We start from the raw sequence: 22,630 nt of genomic DNA, 5'->3' as shown, positions 1-22,630 counted from the left end.
GTTCTTTCGGTAAAGTCACGTAGAAGGGAAATAATAAAATAATGAAATGAAACGTAATAAAATACAATTCTCACGACGTTTCGGCCAAGCTTGGTGGTGTTCATTCAGACGCTGTCTTTCCGACAGACCTGTTCTTCACCTGAGGACGGCTGCTTGCGTTGTGGCCGAAACGTCGTGAGAGTTGTATTTTATTATGTTTTATTTGTATTATTTTATTATTTCCCTTCTACGTGACTTTACCGAAAGAATCAAGAAGATGAATCCTTGCAAAATGTTTCATGTTGGTGTTGTAACATCTCAACACCTGTTTTATTGCCAGAAATGGTAAAACCTATTCTTATCAATTTGGCCATTACGACACGGTTGTTTTTGCGCAGATTTCTATTTGCTTCATGCTGTACATTTGTTTTTATTTATATACATATTTTCGTCATGTTGGTGACAAAGGTCACTCTAGCAAAGCAGGCTCATCCTGCTCCCTTGAGTGCTCACCTGGTTACACAAAAACACTTGAAAGTTGTTTGGCATCGAGTGATATATGCAAACATATATCACTCGATGTTTGTACCGCATATGAGTGGGAAGTCAAAAAATGTTTTCCCCTGACCACAAAGCCATCAGCAAAACTCAGCACAGATGTTTGTCCTTCCTATGTAGTTTCCAGCCAGTGTCACGCATTTCTGCCAACAATGGCTTAGTTTCCTGATGTCACTGGCTGGAAACTGGAGAGGAAGTCCAGAAAATTGTGGAAAACGTACATCGCCCCATCCTCCAGGATCTCAATAACATCCCTCTCCACCAACGCTTGCAGCCGCGTAAGCCCTTTTGGACCCATGCGCTTAACTTTCAACAATTGCCACTTCAACACCGATGATGATGACGATGCTTGAAAAGCCGAATGGAGTTCGTAAGGAGTCACAGACAAACACCGCAAAACGTCCCCTTGGCTTTCGGCCCTTCGCGAAGCTTCTGGGCCACAACTCCAAATCGCATCCACTGCACAAACCATGGTAGCAGCTTTTGGCTGCTGGCCATGGAACAAAGGCGGTCACTGCATCGCGCGCTTTCAAATGCGCTTTTGCGGCCGTCTGGAATTCTCCCCTTCCAATTTTAGGAAACCACTGGAGCTATGCACTTTTAAATTTAGATATAAAAAAGCAATTTTAGGACTGCGTTTTGTGTTTAGTTTGTTGTCCTTCCCCCGCACCTCCGATTCGCACGGTTGGCTACGTACAGTGCGAAAGAACTTCGATATACATACATAAATACTTACAAAAATCATGGCAGCAGATGCACACATTCAAAGTAAAACAAATGTTCCAGCGTGCGACTGTGGTCACCCAGAACAGACTGTGGAACGTACAACGACTCGATGCCCGATTCCCAAACACCAGGGAGGCACCATCACAGCCATCCACTAAGCCACTGCTGACACGACGCCTCAACTACCTTTCAGTAAAATGGTAGAATTGTTTCTCGTCACCAAAATCGGATTAAATAAGGAGGAGGAGAAGACAAAGGAGACTGCTATAGTACAGAAGTCATGTTTTTTGGATCTGAACCCAGGACAGGACATCTTTGTAATTTCTAAACCTCTGTCTATGGAGTTGTTCACGTAATAAGATGAGCTGCTCAGGAGGGGGGGGGGGGGCAGATTGGTGACCCTAACCATAAACTGGACCGATTTATTCGTGGAATCTCTGTGGTTTATTGCCCTTCAAGCCGAGGAATTTGAAAACGCCCATTTTTCCTTCTCCACCTCACTGCACTTAATTACTGCAACTCCCCTGCAATGTATGGATGCAGAGTTTTCCTCCCACACGAATATTTCGGAGCAGCTATGCCAGACATGTCATGCGATCATTCCCTCATGGCCGAAGTGAAAATCTGTTTGACTTCCCCCTTCAATGCTCTGGCTTCACCAATTTTTTGTATATATAAAAAATGGTTAAACTTGCAGCACGCTTTAATTACATATCTGTGTTCTTTAGCGCACCGCAGCACATCCAATTAAAGACTGCTTCCTGGAGTCCGTCACGTGCGTTAAAACACACAAACGCAGAAACGAAATCAATTATGCGGGGGTTACGAAGCCACGTGGCATTGACAAATTGGCCGGTGCAGAACGCGGTGGGCAGGAGTACAGTGTGTGGTGGGCAGCGCCGGCGGCTCCCAAACGCTCGCGGGCGCACACTCCGCGGAGCGTAACGGGATGAGACGGTTCCCCGGCAACTGCACCGGCGAGGAGATGCGTCGAAATTTGTCTTGGGCCATGGATAGCGGGCGGAGGCACCCACTCGTAAAATCGCGGTGCCACAAATCCCGCATATCACGTCCTAGGGGGCTCAACTTATCGCTCGCTCGCTCGTTCGCTCCTTCGTTCGTTCGTTCGTTCGTTCAAACGAACCCGTGTCCCATCTCAAATATGCATGGGGTACTTAAAGCGGAGAGTGTCCTGGGTATAACGGATGCAGAGCAGCCGCTTGTGCACGGTGCGGTGCGCATATTTGTTGTTGGAGCACGAAGCGGCTCTTTGGAAATGCGTGAATAAAAAAAAACGTTGCATAAATAAATCCAATAGAAAACACAAAGGCTGAATTTATATTTACGGGTATAGAACAGCTGTGGCTGTTTTTGAGGTGCCTCGCATGCGTGTGCAGAATGAGCAAAGGAATACCTTGAAACACATTGTGGATTCAAAGATGAGAGACGTGGGACCAATTGGGGGATAAGGCAGACACAGGACAGTGGATAATCTATGAAGGCCCATTCTCTTTACATTATCTAGTTTCTTACAGAGTAGCTCATAAATCTAGCACTGTTTGTATCTTTTTTTTGTTTGAAGTATATTTTCCTATTTACGTATTTTTTGGTGATACGTTGTATAAATTATTTATACATCCACATCCCTGCTCACTTGAATATTTTCAAAGATTGTCAAGCTTTTATCTAGCCGTTATGGACACAGCCTGCAGATATACCGCACAAGGGGAAAAACATCCGTAAAGTCACAATGCTTCCATTAATTTAAATCTCTTTTTTATTTGTTCTTTTCCCAGAGATGATTCAAATCGTGCTATCAGCATTATATCACGGTGCAAACAATCCATTCATAATTCTAACAGATCGGTGCGCCCCATGCGTAAGACCGATTTTTCACAGGGCATCACCCAAAGACACTCTTCACGTGGCCAATTGAACCCTTACACAGCTGGGGGCGCACTTTGCCACACACTCTGCCGTGAGCTTGGCTGTCCCGTTGACGATGAAACCAACATTTGATCAGAGCTGGAATTTAACCAATTTAGGTTAAATAACTCATTCAACGTGAGTTCGGTGTTTTTTTTGGCGCAGTCATTGGTGAGTGGGCAGCACCATCCACCCGCTGCGTTAGCTGGGCACTTGCTTTCATGGCAGGCTGCCGCCGCCGCCGCTGCTGCTGCTGCCCAGATTCGAACACAGGATCTCAGCGGAGCTGGATCAGCGCTCTGACCTCCGACCTCTGAACCACCCGGCCTCCTCACCTGCTTCCATGGATTTCAAGGATAATTCCGAGGAGTCTGACGCTCGTTAACGTGTTCCGTTGTGAGTGGATGCGTTCGTTTTACCTTTTGGTACAGGACCAAATATTTGCAACTTACGCCCCGACCCCCCCCCCCCGCCTCCCCCCCCCCGCCCCCCATGATGTACTGGTGGGATTTTATATAATTAGAGCTTATTTGTGCGGCTGGTAAATAAATGTCGCGCTCAGCTTTGGCTGAACTAATCTTATATTCTGACCAAAACAAAGCAGTGCTCGTTTAGGAATGTCAATTGCTCTCCTGTGCCTTGTCCCAGTCTGCAAAAGGCCTCCGCATGTAACGCCTAGACGATGGATGCGGATGATTCTATGACACGTGTTGTGTCGCATCGTTCGTGGTTAATATTGACCGCAGCATCGTACAGCCTTTTGACGCCAATCCTCTGCAAAATCGGTGCCTCTTCACGCCATGCCCGTAATGGCGGGTTGACTATACTTCACCGCACTGGGCAGTACAAGGTACAGCAGATCAATTCGAATATCCCTTGCCACTGTTATATCAAACCCTGGTTGGCGAGTTGACAGCACAGTGCACTAACCACCGTGTCACCACCCACCTCTATGGTACTTCCAGCAATAGCACTTAATAACCTGCACAGGAAACATTTCTCAAGATAAAGCTGTGTAGGAGCTTTTGGCGCGCCCTTGCCATTTGGTGGAGGGAATATTGCTCAATGCCAGGCGGTTAGATTCGGTCTTCACACACAAACGGGGCTGCACGAAAACGCAACTGTGGATATTCTTAACGTGGGCAAAGCAAACTGACTGTGGTGCGTGTGTGTGCTTTTACTCTCCTGTGTCTGCAGCGCATTATCAGCAGGACAGAGATTAGGGGTCACACTTGTGAACCTTGGACGCTTGAGAGAGAATGAGTGCGAGCCCCCCCCCCCCCCCCTAGGCAAGACCATTCCCTCGCCGCGCAAGTCGAATGTACAGCAAATCTTTCCGCAGCGAAATCAAAACAGATTAGCTTCAAGGAAATTAATCAGCGGCCTAAAAAAAAGCCAGAGCAGCGGCTGTGATCACAGAACCATGTCAGTGTTTTATTTTTGTTTGGGGGTTATGTTTTTTTCTTTCTTTCTTTCTCCGCAGCACTTGGCAGAAAAATGAAGCGCGGGCGATTACTATCGCGAGGATAGATTGGTTGTATTTGCATAACGTATGAAACAATAAATATTAAATTTGGCAATTATGAATATTTTGAATTACAAAGGTTTGCACGAGCAATTGAATGCATTTTAATCTGTAACAGTAACAATAACGTTATAACCCGGCTGAAAAGAAACCTTATGTTTTTTTTTATCGTGATGCTGCATTGGACAGTGGCGCATAAGCATAAATTACAAAAACACATTCACGGGAAAAAACAAGATAATAGGTAACATTTTGAGCAATGGATTTTCTTCATAGCACATAGACCAAATGAACAAGTTGTTTGAGGATGTGTTAATAATTTAAAAGTTTCACCTAAAAATATATCTAAGTGGGCTATCAATCCCAATGAGAATTTGTGTCTTTTTTGCAATGTTTTTTCTGTTGCCAATGCACTGCTGGTTCAGAGCCTCCCCAACACTTTGCCAGGTCAGAAAAGGGGCGAGGAGGGGGGGGGGAGTCATTATTGGACCATACTTCACAACCCTGGCGAGTACGGATTGATTCTAGATTTGAAGCTTTCGTGACTGCAAGGATTCATACTCTTATGTTTTTTCGGTAAAGTCACGTAGGTAAAAATAAAATTAAAAGTTAAATAAAATAAAAAAAATCACGACGTTTCGGAGGCAACACAAGTCTCCATCATCAGGTGGGACCGTCACAGCTAAAATCACTGCATCAAGTGAGAAAAATTCCAAAAGACCAGCCCTTAAATACAAGTACGGATTGGTCAACGTGGCAAGCAAAGGTGTGTATCCGTCGCCTCAACCCCCTCCTCCTCCCACCGCTACCCTATGAACGGCCTTTGATTGACGCCGTTTCGAGATTCGTCGCCGCGCCTTTCAGCAACGCATCCCCGACATAAACCGGCGCATGGCTGTGCGTCGCTCGCTTGCGGCGTTTCGAGATTCGTCGTCGCGTACGGCGATGACTTTGTGGATGCCCTCTCGGCGTGACTTTACCCTCGGCCACGCGAATCTCGGCCAGACCACCCGCCTCCTGACTCTTCTCCCCCCTTGCGCTTTTCCACGTTGTCCTTCCCTCCGCTGGCCCGTCCCCTTTGCAAACGCATCTTCTAATTTACTAGATAACGGCCCTGCGGGGAATGCGGCGGAGTATGCTCACGCGTCCACCGATTTCGTGTTACCTATGTACCCACCCCCCCCCCCCGGCTCTGTTGTCGTGCTTGGAAAATGTAAATAAAAGAAAATAAATACATTGCGTACTCTTAGGTATTTTTCGGTAAAGTCACGTGGGTAAGAATAAATTATAAAAATAGAAATAATAATAGAAATAATAAAGAAATAAAATATAAATCACGACGTTTCAGAGGCAACACGGTCCCACCTGATGACGGAGACTTGTGTTGCCTCCGAAACGTCGTGATTTATCATTTTATTATTTTATTATTTCTATTATTTTTATTATTCTTACCTACGTGACTTTACCGAATAAACCTAAGAGTATGAATCCTTGCAGTCACGAAAGCTTCAAATCTAGAATAAATACATTGCAACCCCATTCATACAGCGCAACTCTACACAGAAATCTGCAACATCACATGACCACATTTGACATATGACCCTTGACCTACCAAATTCAAGCTCCGTGAGGAGCGCTGCGTCCTGAGTAGAAATCGTATTTTCTTTGGCCGCACCCTCCCCCTGGTCTTCTCTCGTATGGATATGGATTGAGTAGTGACTGTGACTCGTCACCCGAGTCGTGAATCCAGCTGAAGTAGTGATGATGATATTCGGAATAATCATGTTTGCATATACAGGGCACTTAAATGCCTCATTAACTCACATCACGGCTCATCCCAAAGTGGCAACTAGTCTAGTGCGGTACAAGGTGACTCAGCGCTGGCCTACAAGTGGGCATTTGTATGCCAGTAGGGGGCGATTAGTGCAATTTGTAGCGTCATTTTCATAATTCGTGGGTGATGTGTTTTTTTTTTACCTGGCAGGTTTGGACCGTTGGCCTACTCTGTCGAATGACGTAATGGGATCTTCGACATACATTGTGAATAAACATAATAAAATAATTCTCACGACGTTTCGGCCACAACGCAAGCAGCCGTCCTCAGGTGAAGACCAGGTCTGTCGGGGAGACAGCGTCTGAACGTCGGGGAGACAGCGTCTGAACGCTGTCTCCCCGACAGACCTGGTCTTCACCTGAGGACGGCTGCTTGCGTTGTGGCCGAAACGTCGTGAGAATTGTTTTATTATACTATGAGATCTCTTTTACCAGTGGCAAAATATAGTAGTAGGTTTTTACCCTTTTAAACTGGTACAAAAGAAATAAAGGTGTCAGTTTTGTACCAGTTTAAAAGGGTAAAAACCTACTACTATTATTTTATTATGTTTTATTTTTATTATTGTATTACTTCCCTTCTACGTGACTTTACCGAAAGAACCAAGAAGATGAATCCCTGCAGTCACGAAAGCTTGAAATCGAAAATACATTGTGAAGTGGACGGTTCACGCATTGCGGTTAATACAAGCGCAGCTATTCAGCGTGCAGTTTTTAAACTGCCAGTGAGATAACAGAAAATGCGTAGAGCATAGAGATATCATTATGTCACGGAAGAGATGCAGGCAACAGATATGTAGTGAGATGATTACAAAGGATAAGAGGTGTAGACAAATAAATATAGATTCACCGTGCAGATATCCAGGACTGCATGGATGTCGGTTTAACACGTCGGCTTTCGCCACCAATATTATCCATACAGGTTTTTTTTGGGATTAGATCACGTAAATATGTGTCGTTAAACCCGCCACCACCCGACACAGCCAATTAGAAACGTTTGGCCATTTCGTTACTAGTACAGCACACCGGAGTGTTGGAGAGTAAATCCACAACATTTACAATCTGAGTACGACCTTTCGCTCGTAATTACAAATGATAATTCTGGAATTGGACGACCAATATCCACACTCTGCATGCGTATTGTAGGGGGCCGCGTTGATGGTAACGGTTCGAGTACAGAGGGGGGAGAGAGGGGAGGGTTTCTTGGACAGGCCGTCACCCAGCAGCGCATTGACAAAAGGTGAGAGATTTGTTTTTACTTCGGCTGAAATAAATTAACATGGGTGGCCACCAGTAAAGTTATATTTTTGTTTTGTTTCAACTGAACAATCAAACGATTACGCTCCCCTTGATGCGCTTTAATGAGTTTTCATTTACTGGCGCTTTTTAAAATATGTATCGCTAGAACGGCGCGCGAAGGGGCCGCTGTTTTTTGCATTTCAATGTGGTCCAGCGCGCCTACGCGGCGCGTGAAAGCTCCCATTGTGACCCACGCACCGGCAATTAATCTGCGTTCAACTTTGGCTACCGTCAACAGCTTGGCAGATCCACCCACTCGCGTTATTCATAGATTCAGCCAATATGTGAAGGGGGAAGGGGGGGGGGGTTGTGCCTTTATTTCAATTTGTTGCTTTCTAAATAAAATAAAACAAACACGACTACAACAGCAATACAAATAATAATACAATGTTAATTTACAACTACAAAAGTTGCTTGGAATTACGACGATGGCTGAAACTACAAGACCGTGGGATTACGAAATCCGGATTAGCATGAGCTTAGAGAACCCTCTTGTTGATTTTTCTATGTTCGTACATTGATGGAAAAAAAATACGTGCCAAGGACAATTTTCAAATAGTCCAACTCCCCCCCCATTACATAACAACCCGCATCGTACCTACAGAGCCCTGCATCATGTGATGTCGTAAAGTGTTGCTTGACGCTGCAACTCGCTAACCCGCCCACACTGGACATCCATGAAAAGAGCTTCATAGCTCATCGGATTCCTCCTCCTGCAGTCCAAATACAATACTCTCATTCTGATGCTGTAACCTCTTGGACTCCATTCCATGCTCCGTGAATATCTATGGACCTGATGCTTGGCCCGCTCACTCGCAGCCTTCTGTGCTTTTTAAATCCTTTATATTAAGTTCACTTGCTTGCTTGCGCGCTTACGACCGTGCAAATCTTTCGGTCGTTTTTAACCCACTTCCCGTGATCCAATCGAGCTGACATTTTGCACACAGACTCGTTGTGCGTGACAATTTATTTTCGTGAAAATTTTTTTCCAAAATTTTCCACTTTTTAGGAAATTTTTTTTTCATATTTAATTTAAAATACCAATGTGATAAAAATGAAACTCTTACTCAAGAAAAACAGAAATGAATAATAAAATAAAACCGATGCCACGCATATAAAGGATTTATAGTGAAAAACTTAGTTTTTATGGGTTAATTTTTTATGAATTGTTTTGATTCAGGGCCGTGATTTATTGACTAAAAATGGACGATCACGTATTGGTTGGTGTCGTTGATACCATATCGTTTGTTTTGTTTGTTATTTGTTTGCATGTTAAACTTTTTTCGCACCGTACGTAGCCAACCGCGCTAATCTTAAGTGCGGGGGAAGGACAACAAACTAAACACAAAAAGCAGTTATCAAGAAATACGTTTCCAATCTAGATGATTTCAAAGTGCGTAGCTCCAGTGGCTTCCTATAATATCGGAAGGAAGAGCGTTCCAGACGGCCGCAGAAGCGCACCTGAAAGTGCCGCACGATGCGGTGACCGCCGTCTTTGTTCAAATGGACGCGTCAAAAAGATTGCCTCGATGACTCGATGGATCGATACACCCCAAGTAATGATTCCGGTGAGGTTGCTTCATCTCAGGGGCGATGAGAAGGTGCGATTATGCAGGGTGCACATGCTCTGCAGGGGCAGAGAGGGAGAGACGCATGCCACATGGGGCTGCAGCCGTAAACACATCCAGAATGCAAATGTGAAGACAACTTTAGCATTGAAGGCTATTTGAGGGAGTGGTGGCTTGATGGTCAGTGAGACAGCACGACGAACTTGCTCTATCTGAGTTCGATTCCTGACCACAGGCAAAATCAGTGGCAAATTATTTCTGATCCGGTCCTGTGATCCTCTTCTTCGCCATTATGCACTGCATCGCTTGGTGAAGTATGACAAACCCCACGGTTGACATGGCGTGGGGAGTCTTTCATCCAGCAGTGGATTGACTAAGGGCCGTACGTGGTCGTGTTTTTATTATTAATCCTTCGCGGGATTAGAGAGTTGCTGACGGCGCAGCATTTCAATACGTAACATTTTTTTCTGGTTTTTCAATTTCATTTTATGTGCGTACGTGGGTGGGTGCGTGCGTGGGTGGGTGCGTGTGTGCAATGGGTGGGTGCGTGGGTGTGTAGGTGGGTGCGTGGGTGGGTGGGTGCGTGCAATGGGTGGGTGGTCGGTGGGTGGGTAGGTGCGTGGGTGGGTGCGTGGGTGTGTGGGTGGGTGGGTGCGTGCAATGGGTGGGTGGGTGCGTGGGTTGGTGCAGTGGATTGGTGGCGAATGGCGGTTGTTGTTGTTGTGGTGGCTACAGTCATCAACGCACTACACTATAAACCTGGAAACCTGGGTTTGATTGCAGGCCAAGGCTAACATTGGTGGCGAGCGATATCTGAACCGGTGTTGGGCCTCCTCTATATTGACTCGGCCTTAAATTGTCCTGTCACGGTGTGTAATTATCAGCACTGGTGTCGTCTCCACGAATATCACTTTCCCCAACAGTCTGTAAAACATTATATGGAGAACCTTTGTCTATTTGCACTGGTTGGTTGTAGCTGCTGTATTGAGCTAAACCCATTAAAATGTACACATCTTTTCCTGGTGAGGCTTCTATTTATACAGTTTTTACACATCGGTGATGATAATAATAATTGAAAAAACTGATTATTTTTTTCACACGTTCCCGATGGGCAATGAGACAATGTTCTTAACACGGGCTATAGGAATCTGCAAACTTTCTTGCTCGGCCAGAAGACAGCCGCCACATGCTGTCTCGACGCAACAAGGTAAACAACATTAAGCCGCGTGTGCTCCCTTCGGACATGCGTGTGGGCAAGAGGAGGTGAGGGGGGGGGTGAGTCCTTCTGGAGGCAGTGCTCGCCCTCGATTCACAGCCAGCAGCCAGACACTGAGCGCAAGGCAAGCCCCTTGCGCTACGAGTGATCGTCATCATAATTGCAGGCCACCGGGTGTGCTCCGTGCGGATTCTAACGGACGGGAGCGCCTCTACACACCGCTTCGTTTTCATGGGACCCACAACGCGACTGTAGCCATTAGGGGCTGAAACCATTCATCGCCTCCGCTATTTATTGAATTGTGACAATTCGTGCCCGTGATACAATTCACCACGAATCTATCCTCGTTCTGCCCCTATGGCGCCGCAAGGTATAATCTGTAGCGGCACGGCTCTATTGACTCGACGGTGACACAAAACGTATAATAATATTGACAATTTACTTTGGCTTTTGTCAGGTCGCTGCTGAACGAGGTCACCCAATGCCGTGTAGGTCACGGGGGTTGACCCGACTATGCATCACCGTGCCAGCATTTTCTGATATCACTTGCCAATGATGTGAACCAGGGTGGGGAATTGAACTCGGGTCCCAAGCATGGGCAGCTGGTGGCAAGGGCTAATGGGGCCTTGCTCCTTCAAACCTGAATATCTCCAACGCAGCCCGTACAGGAGCAGGACTCTGCGCGAGAGAGCATAAGGCCTCCCACTAGCAGAGCACGTGGCAAAGTGACACAATTGGTGAACCCACGCAGCTTAATTTGTTTGTCCGGATTATGTCCAAACACGCATTCCCATGGCAAGAGCCATTCCCTCCATAGGATGGCCGCTGTTCATTTATCATCGAGTGGCACTCAATTTTAGAGTTATTTGCTAAACATTTTCTCGTTTATTGATCTATTTTGATACCTCTTCTCTTCATAATCATGTCTTTTGTGGTTTCAGATAATCTGTTCCTTGTTTTATTTCTCAACTATCCTCCCCAGCTTCAATGCACTATCCATTACTATGCTATTTTATCGCATTTTTTTTCGATTCAACACAGGATCACGAGGGTCTGTTGACGCCTTTAAAATGCCTTTGTCCAGCAGAGGTTTGATCATGGCCGATGCTGATGGTCGGAGTGCTTTAACCGCAACACCAGCCGACGGCCCTATTTTACATGTAAAAAACACCTACTATTTAGAGGGAGTGCTCTCAACCACTAAACATCTGCTAAACCAGTAAAGTAGTATTTGTTTAGCAAACCTGCCCGTGCTGCTGAGATCCAGAAGGTCACACCCGGTGCAGGGTTTGTTGGCTCACACAAATACCGTTAGTTAATATAAGTATCAAAGGGCAACAGGTTGATAGGCTAAAGAGAATATATATTTTTAAAGTGGATATACGGTGGGCCAACTGATTCGTTAGTTGCATTAACCTTCACCGTTGGGCAGGCCTTGTCACATCGCAATACTGCTTTCTAGATGTTGTTTTTGCCACACCACATCATATGATAATGCAATTCAATCAGAATTTATTATTAAAGATGCCACAGCCAGTGATAAATGAAATTAAATCAAAACAATTCCAGCCATTTTCAATCCATCAATGGATGAAGACCTCACCGTGCCATTTCAACCGTGGAGGTTTTTCTTTGTTACCATACTTCACCATCGCTATTCGGTTCACATTGGTGAAGAGTTTCAAGTTTCAAGTTTCATTTATTAGGTATAGCCCTGTAAGCCATTCGGCTCTTGAATCGGGTGCAACCGCAACAAACAAAAAAAACAAAAACATGAACAAGAAAACATCTTAAAGGGACTATGTGCAAACAGAAAATCCAAGAAAAGACAGCAAAATATTGCAGAAAAAGCACCGTACACCAACACAGGAAGAGGACGCGGCAGACACGATCATTTGTGACATCACTTGCCGCCAATGTTAACCGTGGCTCGGAATCGAACTCGAGTGTCCGCTGGTGGTGGTGGCTCATAACGCAGCACGCTAACCGCTACACCCACGGCTCCATCACGCCGATTACGCGCTCGTATGATAATGGCTTTTTTTGTTGCAATAAGCGCAGCAGCTTGGAAAACAGATTGATTTCATCAGCGTTGCACGAGCGTGTAAGCTGGTCAAACATAGCAGCGATTACGCGGGGCAAACACGTCACAAGACCACGATCACAAAACCACTGCTGTACGGCCCTGGGCAGAGCGGTAATGGTCTCCCAAGTTAATGGCAAAGCTGCAATGTGTAACTACGGAAAATGAATTGCATTAAATGACGTTTCTGTGCAAATTCAATTCAATTAATTCCACGACCGAATGTTCATTACCCCTTAAAACATCGACTGCAATTTGAAAACCCTCTTTGCACGGGGCACGCACACACTACTCGCGACGTTCATCGGCGCAATTCACATTATCGCGTTATTATTTTGGCAATCACCGTTTTCACCCACGCGAATGCAGTTCCCTTAAACACTTGCGGAGCGAAATAAGAAGAAGAAGAACAACAACAACAACCAAACAACACACGTCGAGACATTTGAGTCACTTAATAAAGTGTGGTATGCCGTTGTTTAATCAAGATTGTTTCTTCACTTTGTTGGGGGCGAATGCGCTCCGAACGCGATTGCTATCTCTGTGTTAGCCGCCACGAAATAATCGTTATGGTTGTTGCGGAGATTATGAGTTACACAACAGATGTGTCTGCTTATCGATTGTGTGCCTTGTATTCCACACAGCAAAACAGGCGAGCGGCAGCCGATGTTTGCGATTTTATTACTCGTACAGCATTCTCCACAACGACTGCTGATGATGATGTTGAACGATGCATTGCATGCACTCTGTATGTTCGTGTCAAACTAGGACCGCGTGTCGTTTAGAGGAGGCAGGTCCATTGCCTGTTGCATCTGGCAGTTCACCAGCATTCATTAAAAAAGCCTGACTGCTGATGAAACACAACGTTTGTTGAAACTTCTCCAGAGTTTGCGTGTACTGAATTAGTGCTGCTGAAATGATGCACTCCCTGTAGACTGTGTGGGCCCGTGGGTTGTGTAAGAAATACTTTTTTTAAATATTTACTTTAAAGTGGAGGGGCAGATTCGTGAAGGCGACATACTGCTTGCGAAAAGCCAACATGCTAAACCAAAGGAGCCATACTGTCCGCTTATCTGTGTTGTTACTATACCTGTGTTTGATTCCCAGCCTCGGCTTACATCAGCGGCAAGTGATATCTGTACTGCTCCTGGCCTCTCGTTTCACCCCCCCCCCACACTCACCGGCGTGGTGAAGTATGGATGGTTAAACAACCCCCACCATCGAAACGACTTCAACTAGCAGTACAATCACAACGGATGCATTTTTTGACTATCAAATTAAACGTGTTTTTTTTTTCACTCTTGTTGTAGTATTTCTGTAAACGTCTGTAAAATAATAACTGTTATCCCTATTATACTCTGGACGTGTTTGTTAAAGTGTATTTTTCTATGGTTCTAGCTTTGGATAAGAATTAGCATCGCCATAACGTAAATGTCGTAGTGCAGTCGTGTTGGCCAGATTATCACAAACTCAACCCAGTAATTGTCGGGCTCAAATGCATTTTAGTTAATAAAAGCACAACATCATCCATTCACTATCAAGATGGAGTCAAGTTTTCCTTCTTTTTTATTCCACTAAGAAGCAATGTAAATTTCCCATCATCAGCATCATCATAGATTATTCAGTAACAACCGAGTAAATAATCAACATCGAAGTCATGTTTGTGTATGGCTGATGATGATTTAAAAGAGGATTTAAATGATGATAATGATTTCGAGGCAGCCTGCATCTAGCAGTGGGTCGATCATCGCTGATGATACATGCTGATAACGCTGCAACGACGACATTTGGCATGTACCAATGCAACAACGGTTCGTTGATTAAAATGTATTATAACGCTCAGGCTACTTGCTTTAAATCACGCATTGAAGATTAATTGGGGATATCTACCAATTACAAGCACGTGGCATGTGAATGTTACGAGGCAACACGACAAAGGAGACCGAAGAGAGGGGGCAGGATAGGCTTGAGTCTAATCACGATGTGCACTCACTGGGGGTGAATCCTTCCAAGTATGGATGTAACGATGCACCGATCCGTTGATTAATACATTCCTATTCTTGGTTCTTTCGGTAAAGTCACGTCGAAGGGAAATAATAAAATAATAATAATAAATAATTACTTTACCGAAAGAACCAAGAATATGAATCCCTGCAGTCACGAAAGCTTTAAATCAAAATTGAATACATTCCTATTCGAGATTATGCACGGTACGGCGAGAATGAAGTTCAACATACACACATTCATGAAGATTACGTTGACTCGAAATCCATCACTCGCTGTTAATGCTGACAAAATCCCATCGTCTCCTTTGAACAACGCAGGGCATCCGATAGTCACGTGGGGCGTGGGAGCAACGGCACGCGGCACGCGGTGGCGGGAGTGCGGGGACGCGCTCACAACTCGACGGCCTCGATTGCCGGCCAGGGCAAATCTCTCTGAAATGTCCTAGATTTGAAGCTTTCGTGACTGCAAAGATTCATACTCTTGGGTTTTTTTCCGGTAAAGTCACGTAGGTAAAAAATAAAATTAAAAGTTAATAAAAGTAATAATGGAAATAAAATAAAATAATAAATCACCACGTTTCGGAGGCAACACAAGTCTCCGTCATCAGGTGGGACCGTCACAGCTACAATTACTGCATCAATTACTGCATCTTGATGCAGTAATTCTAGCTGTGACGGTCCCACCTGATAACGGAGACTTGTGTTGCCTCCGAAACGTCGTGATTTATTATTTTATTTCCATTATTACTTTTGTTAAGTTTTAATTTTATTTTTTACCTACGTGACTTTACCGAATAAACGTAAGAGTATCTCTGAAATGGTCGCGCGGCCACCGCCTGCCCTCCTTCGCAAATCCGCGCCGACCAGCACGGTGAAGCACGGTCAGACTACCTCCGACAGCCAACACGGCGTGGGGAGACCTTCATTCCGCGGTGGATTGGCAGATACAAAAAAAGACATTCTTGCGTACGGCGATAAGTTCGTGAGCTAAATGCCAACGTCAATGTCTGCAAGCCACGAGAGTCCGTGTCGTTTTGCTAAACTTACGCTGAAGGAACGCAGACCACAGCGGTGTCTCATATGGTAGCACTCACCCGGCTCCCCAGTTATGTGTTATCGCGTTACATTAAACGCAACAAATACCGTCACCGAGGCGAAATGGTCGTCATTCATCTGAAAATCTAAACTTAACAGATTTTTTAAGTATGTTCGATGAACTCGCAACGCTTGCTACGTGAAGCACAGCAGGTTTTAGAGAGAGAGAGAGAAAATGATCTTCGCTGGGTTCGCCCCCGGGTGGCAGTGACCAAAAACAAAGCGTCGCAGAGTCTCGCAAACGCGCTTCAAGCTCCGCCGTGATGCAGCCGTCGGGAGTTCACCGACGGGCACGAGAAGAGCGCGAAGAATCCTTTCGTCGCTTGCAGGGGGCTCCTCGCACAGTGTCTGATGTAGCGAAAGACCCCCCCCCCCCACTTCCCTGCCCTCTCCCATCTCCCGACGACGCCACTTTCACAAAAGCCCATCGGCGTCGTGCGCGCTGATTTCATGGCCAACTGAATCGGCGACAAACATTTCGCGCCGCGCACGACGACGACGAGGAGGAGGAGGGAAGCCCTTCAGGGGGTGTTCAAGTGCGAGGCTTGCGAGGCGCTTCCCGTCACAGAAAATGTAGCGGTGCCCCGGATAAATAAATAAGCAATGGCCATTTTTCTCGGGCTATTTTATGTGACACGCTCAGTTGTCTCCTGTGAGAAATCTAAAATGTCAAACTGGGGGTATATTCAGAAATAGCACCGCACGCCCGTATAACTCCACCGGCAAGTCCTCCCTGGCTGTAAACATTTTTCAGCATTTGGTTTACGGCCTGCTTTTATTTGACTTACACAGTACGTGACAAGGCTGCGTTTGACCAACTGCGCGTATTCCTCTCCCCGCTGGTGTCTTCTTACCACTGTGGCTTGCAGCAGTGCCCTCGACTGTTAAAGTTGGTTGGTACGGCCTTATGGATTTACCAGCAGGCATTGACATTGACACTGCGGTATTTACTGAGACATGCGGTTGAATCATCGTGAGATCCGCTAGCCAAACGACCACGTTGTTCTGGATCAGAGATTGTTACGATTTCATTTTGTCAATATTAGAATGACTCAGTGAGTCAGTCTGCAGAGTCAGGAATATGATGAGGCCCACCGCCACACATACCCCATGATTGTGCTGCAGAGATTATAAGATGAAACAATAGAGACTTAAGTCACACCAAAAGTGATTTCTTTCCCCAAATGAGCAATGAGGTATTTGTGCTCATCTCACGTTTACAGTCCCGGGCCAGCGATCGAAATTCCACGTTACTATGGCAGGGACGAGCCCGTGGATAGGGCAACCAACCGTTGAGACTTTCCTACAAAGTGGTACTCACAATATTCCCTCTGTATTCGCGAAGGGATGTGTTCTGGTGATGCGAATTTTGCGGATAATGATATTTGCCTACGCGAACCTATTGTTTTAATTAATCACCTCAAATAAATACGTAAATAAATACGTAAATAATCTATTAAATACATGAACATGATCTCATTAATTGATCTCATCGCTTTATCGTATCACTTTCTCTCTCATCACTTTCTTTCTCCCAATCTCTCTCGGTGCATTCCTGTAGAGTTCCAGATGTGGTTCGTGGATGGCCAAAATCGCGGATAGCAAGTTCGTGAATAACGAGGAAATGCTGCATATCATCAACACCAAAGCGACGATTGGGGTTGAGGAGACCACCCACATGCCAGGACTGAACCAGCAACCGTTCCAATTGTGAATCTCACGGATTTTTATTTTCTACCGCTGAGCAATCCCGGGCCAAACACTCGAAGGACTTTACCAACGATAACGAGAAGGTAGAGAGAGAACATTTGGGGGTGCCATTACACATTGGAATATGTGCTCATCATATATCTGGAGAGAGAGAGAGAAAAAAATCGCATTAGAGCGATGATGATAATAGTAATTTTGCAATGTGTTGTGCAGTAAACTTTGGGTGCGCGTTCACAACACGACGATGCATTTATCTGGTTCATGTGACCTCCATTATGAGCAATTATAGTTGAGGATTCTGCTTGCTAATGGATCATAAAACGTATTTTCAAGAGAGATCATAAACACCAGCATTTATCAAAGGCTGTTAACCCAGTGGTGGTGGTGAGGCTTATTTATAGCACCAACATTCGTGTGAAGTCATCCATCGCACGTTTTTGGGAATAATTCTAAATAAATGTCCTTATTTTTGCGGGTGTACCAAACGCGCGCAAAGTCACCCCGATTCTACTTGTTTAAATTGTAGCCTGGGGCTTATTGTCTTAAACACAGCATGGCTCCTTGTTACGCTGTTCATAGCAAAAGGTGAACATGAAGGTTAATAATTTGTTTGTTTACATTAATTTAAATGCCTTCCGTGAAGGTTTAATGTTCTGCAAGCAATACGTGTGTTCTTTATGTTTTTACTTTGCGTGCCGATCACATTACACGAGGTTTTAAAAAAGAACATTCATGTTTATTTTACCCATAACTATTTATCATTCCAATGTTTTGTGTGCTATGCACAGTCATAAATACTGGACCAAAGGCGACGTTGTATGAATACTTTAAATTGGCATTAGATGAAATCAACTGGGACCCATTTCTTAAATAAAAGGAAACCTTGTCCATAAACGTATACTTATTCTAAATTTTACATTCTTTAGCCCCTGAGTATTAGTTAGACTTTGTAATTTTAGTATAGTTAGACTGTATACCACTTATTTAAGTTTTAAGATTCCTACATGTTTAATGTATGCACCTTCCTGCCATAGTAAATTCCTTGTTTGTGCAAACTTTCACGGCGAATAAAACCCTTTCTGATTCTGATTCCTGGTTGGGGATTTCACCAGCATTGGTTCAAGCAAGCCTGGGCACTGCTGATGAGACTTTGAATGCCAAAACCGGTCCTAAGTGTGTGTTGTATTGAAGCCGTGCTGCTTCTAAGAGGCACTCCCAAGAGGCTCTGCAGCTGATGGTTTGTTACAACAAATATTTTACTTTTATACGTGGAAATACAGATGTGGGAAGTAATAAAGCATTACAATAATTTCAGAATCAACAACATTATTTCTGTTTTAGGCACGGTCATGAATACTGGATCAAAAGCTGCTTTGTTCTGAAAATCTTACCACCAGCAGTAGATTGAGAATGCCACGACTACCACGATAGCAGGGATTTACAAATAAGCCCTGGCAAAAATACAAGTGCTTGTTGGCTCTGCGTTTGGCATTTGAATAGAGAGCCACGGCAAATATAAAGCAACTCACCGGCAGAAAGACAGGACGGTTAAAAATTAATAGCAGGTCTGTTTCCTCTTTCACTTCACAATGAATAAATAATAGCAGGGGCCAAGATATCTGCAATTGCGAAGCCGCTCGCTTTCGCAGCTCGAAAGGGGCATACTTGACCATCTGTTGTAAAAAAAAATCTGCAGACACTCCCAAAGAGCAAATACGGCTAATGTGTTACACGCTAACGCGCATTCGGCATGAAGTGCTTTGAGACATATCATGTTTTAACATTGCGCATTCATATTCTTGGTTCTTTCGGTAAAGTCACGTAGAAAGGAAATAATAAAATAATACCAATTAAACGTAATACAATTCTCACGACGTTTCGGCCACAACGCAAGCATTACGTATTAAGTGGGAAAGGTGGTGCAGAGTGGACTTGGTGACACGTAATTGTCGCCGACACCAAATCCTGAAACATTGACTGCCAGCCAATGAAGAATCGAGCCACGGATTTCTTTTTTTTCAACGCGACATCATTTGTGTTTTGAATAAAATGTTTCGACGATGATTATCAAACGGTGGGAAAACTATGGGGGGGGAATTGCACCCTGCCAGTCAAGCAGGAATCTTGACGTTCCCCAGTGTTAGGACGACCGAAATCTCGTGGGGGCTCTACATTTAATGAAGATAATATAATTATACAATCAAGTCAAGAAAGCTGTTGGGGCCTGGCTTCATAAGGATATCACGACAGGAATTAAATCTTTTTTCCACCCCTTTTGCTCAAGAGTCTGTGGAGAATCTGATTCTTGCCAGCGGGGGTTTCATGAGCAGACAAAACAAGAATTAGTATCGCCTGGCAGATTTCAAGCCTCTTCCCCCCTCCCCTCTCTCTCTCTCTTTCACAGTCATGCGGAATGGGAGCACATGGGAAGAGACGTGCTACCGTGGCATTGGGCTCGCCCCTGTCAGCATGCCGACTCGTGAGCAAAATGCTTTGGAGTACTCGACAAAGGGAGAGAAAAAAATCAATATAATAGCGGGTGCTTAGTGGAATTTCCAAAAATACACCATCCACAACTTGGCATTCTTGCTGACAGTTGTGTGTTGTGCGTTTCTGTAGGTGGGGGAGGTAAAGAAATGCAATTCCAGAAGATCGCCACTGAAGATTTGTGTTGCGAGAGTATTACGCGATTAATTTATTTTTCACGTGGCAATCTACGTGAAAATCCATCCAAACAGTGGCTTGATCGTAGCCTGCATTGTCTCTGCTGCTCACTGTCCTCTCACAGCCGCTTAACTTGCTGCTGACACTGTTAACGTTGCACACGCGCACACACACACACACCACCAATTAAAGACCATCTCTAACAGGAACTCACATGGTAGGAAATAGCTCACAGGCTGCGAAGCTGACGCAAGTTACGTAACAGCAAAAAGCAACTCGGTACTGCGCCTATACACTCGAAAGAGTATGAATAATTTGTATTCATCACGAGCTTATTCATATCTGAAGCAGTCGCTCCTTAGTCAGCCTCCACCCTCTTACCAACCTGCACTGACCAGAGAGACGAAGTAGTGTTAATGGTCAAACTACCCCCAGTATCGCGATGGAGCAGTGACGCTGCAGTGTCAGCTTGCTGTGAACCCAGGAACCTGAGTTAGATTCCCAGCCAGGGGTAACATCACTGGCTTGTGATATCCGAACTGGGCCCAGGGCGCATCACACTTAACAAAACAGCATCGACCTGCATGGTGAAGTATGGTCAAACTGCCCCTCCTCTCTTCCCCCATGACTGGCACAGGATAGGGGTGGGCCTTCATCCAGCAGTGGATTGACAAAGGGCTGTATACTGCATTATGAATTATGAGTAGGTTTAAGTGTCACGAGTTGGCATGCTGTCACATTCTTCAGCTAACCGAGCAGCGCTTATGCTCCCACTGTTAGATGTTTGCCATGTGCATGCATAGAGCGAGGCGAGCACACAACCCGAGTGAGTACGCAAATGCTCTTAGTAATGTACACAGCCACATTGGCAAAAACCTGTTCCGTTTACTTAATCGCGTCCAGATGTTCCTGCGTTTGATGGCAGCGCGGGTACATTGCCAAGCTCCACACTGTTCCTGCATGAGCAATATATCATAAAAATGTATTTGCAAAACTAAAAAAAAACTCAACAGTTTATACGCACACACCGTTTGTATTTGTAGGAATGCTGTTCATATATTGTAACTCGCAATCGTTTACAGGAAGTAACTTGTGGAAAGGGTTAGGAGATTTATATATATATAAATAGATTGCCTGTAAACTATTTTCAAGTAAGTGAAAAATACTTGAAATCTGAGTAGGCATTCAAACCGCACTGAACATCAAAACACGGCTCACATTTCCAGCTTGGCTTTAATCTTATTTACAAATGGCACACGGGTCTATAACATAGCAATGAGTTGAACGTGTAGGAGGGCTTTCGCCACTAATATGATCCATAACAGACGTTTACAATTCTGTCTGTCCGCCTGATGATGCTGGTTGTAATTTACTGGCGAAACGTCGGACTCGAATTTTAAATGTTGTGGGTTTACTCTCCAACACTCGGGTGTGCTGAAACTAGTAACGAATTCGTTAACGGAACAAACCTTACTAATTGGCTGTGTCGGGTGGTGGTGGGTTTAACGACGCATTTATATTCACGCGATTAAACCCAAAAACCTCTATTATGGATAACATTGCCAATGCTTATGTACAGCAAACACGGGCACTGTAGCATATTCCTGAGATGCACGCTTCTCCACTGAACAATCCGCTCATAATCAAATTTCGGCCCATCATTTTCTCACAGAGCGTACATATTACGCAAGCGTACGCTTCGTATATATATTAAAATCCGTGACGTGTAATAAATTCGTGCATATGAAAGCAAATTCAAGGAAAACTCACCCAACGCGTCTTGGCAGCAGCTGCATCCACATTGTAGTTATGGCAACGTCAAGAACGTATCCAGTAAGCGTGGTCCTAGTCTGTGTTTTGAAGTCTGTATGTGCGGGTCATATTAATGTATATTATAGACTGTCAAAGACCACAGATAGAGCATTTACAGACCGTTGAGCCCAAGCGCTGTTAGCGAACACCTTTTACGGCCCTACAACATCACACTCGCCTGACCGCCTTTGTCTCCCCAGCGCTGATGTCCCACACACGCGCGCACCACACCAGACACTCATTAAGTGACGAGTCGACGTAGACGTTCCGGCACCAGAGCAGGCTCAGAATTGTGATCACGGGCTCCTACTGTTGCCCATAGCCGCGGCCGGGAATCGAACTCGGGCTGCGTGCTGCTTGACGGCTCGGTCCGCTCACCGCTTGCTCCGCTAACACAAAAAGAATGCGCAGAGATTCCCCGCGTTACAGCCTTGAACAGACTTGTTGGGGCAAGTGAGGCTAGCGAAGCGGCCGTATCAAGCACCGTTACCTACACGCGCGCGCACAGACACACACCCAGACAGACAGAGACCCACGCGCTTGAGGCCGAGACAGCGAGAGAGAGAGAGACAGAGATACACGGAGAGGCGAATGATCGAGGGGGGAAAGGCTCTTCCGAAGTGGCTCCTCCAT

The 22,630-nt window shown here is 45.1% G+C and overlaps 1 protein-coding gene across 3 annotated transcripts in view; it reads right to left on the bottom strand.

Annotated features, from left to right (window-relative positions):
• Positions 1 to 22,630, bottom strand: part of LNX2 (ligand of numb-protein X 2) — a 90,168-nt gene extending 67,538 nt beyond the window's left edge. For 2 of the 3 annotated variants that reach the window (XM_061564017.1, XM_061564018.1), the window contains exon 1: positions 21,956 to 22,630. The gene's annotated coding sequence lies outside the window, so the exon portion shown is untranslated. Of the gene's footprint in view, positions 1 to 21,074; positions 21,142 to 21,955 lie in introns of all 3 variants that reach the window. The other variant, XM_061564019.1, reaches the window with a different exon arrangement.

The sequence above is a fragment of the Lethenteron reissneri genome, chromosome 32 (genome assembly GCF_015708825.2).
Source record: "Lethenteron reissneri isolate LAM-NWPU_2019-01 chromosome 32, ASM1570882v1, whole genome shotgun sequence".
NCBI classification, from domain to species: domain Eukaryota; kingdom Metazoa; phylum Chordata; class Hyperoartia; order Petromyzontiformes; family Petromyzontidae; genus Lethenteron; species Lethenteron reissneri.
This window is presented reverse-complemented; position numbering and strand designations above follow the sequence as displayed.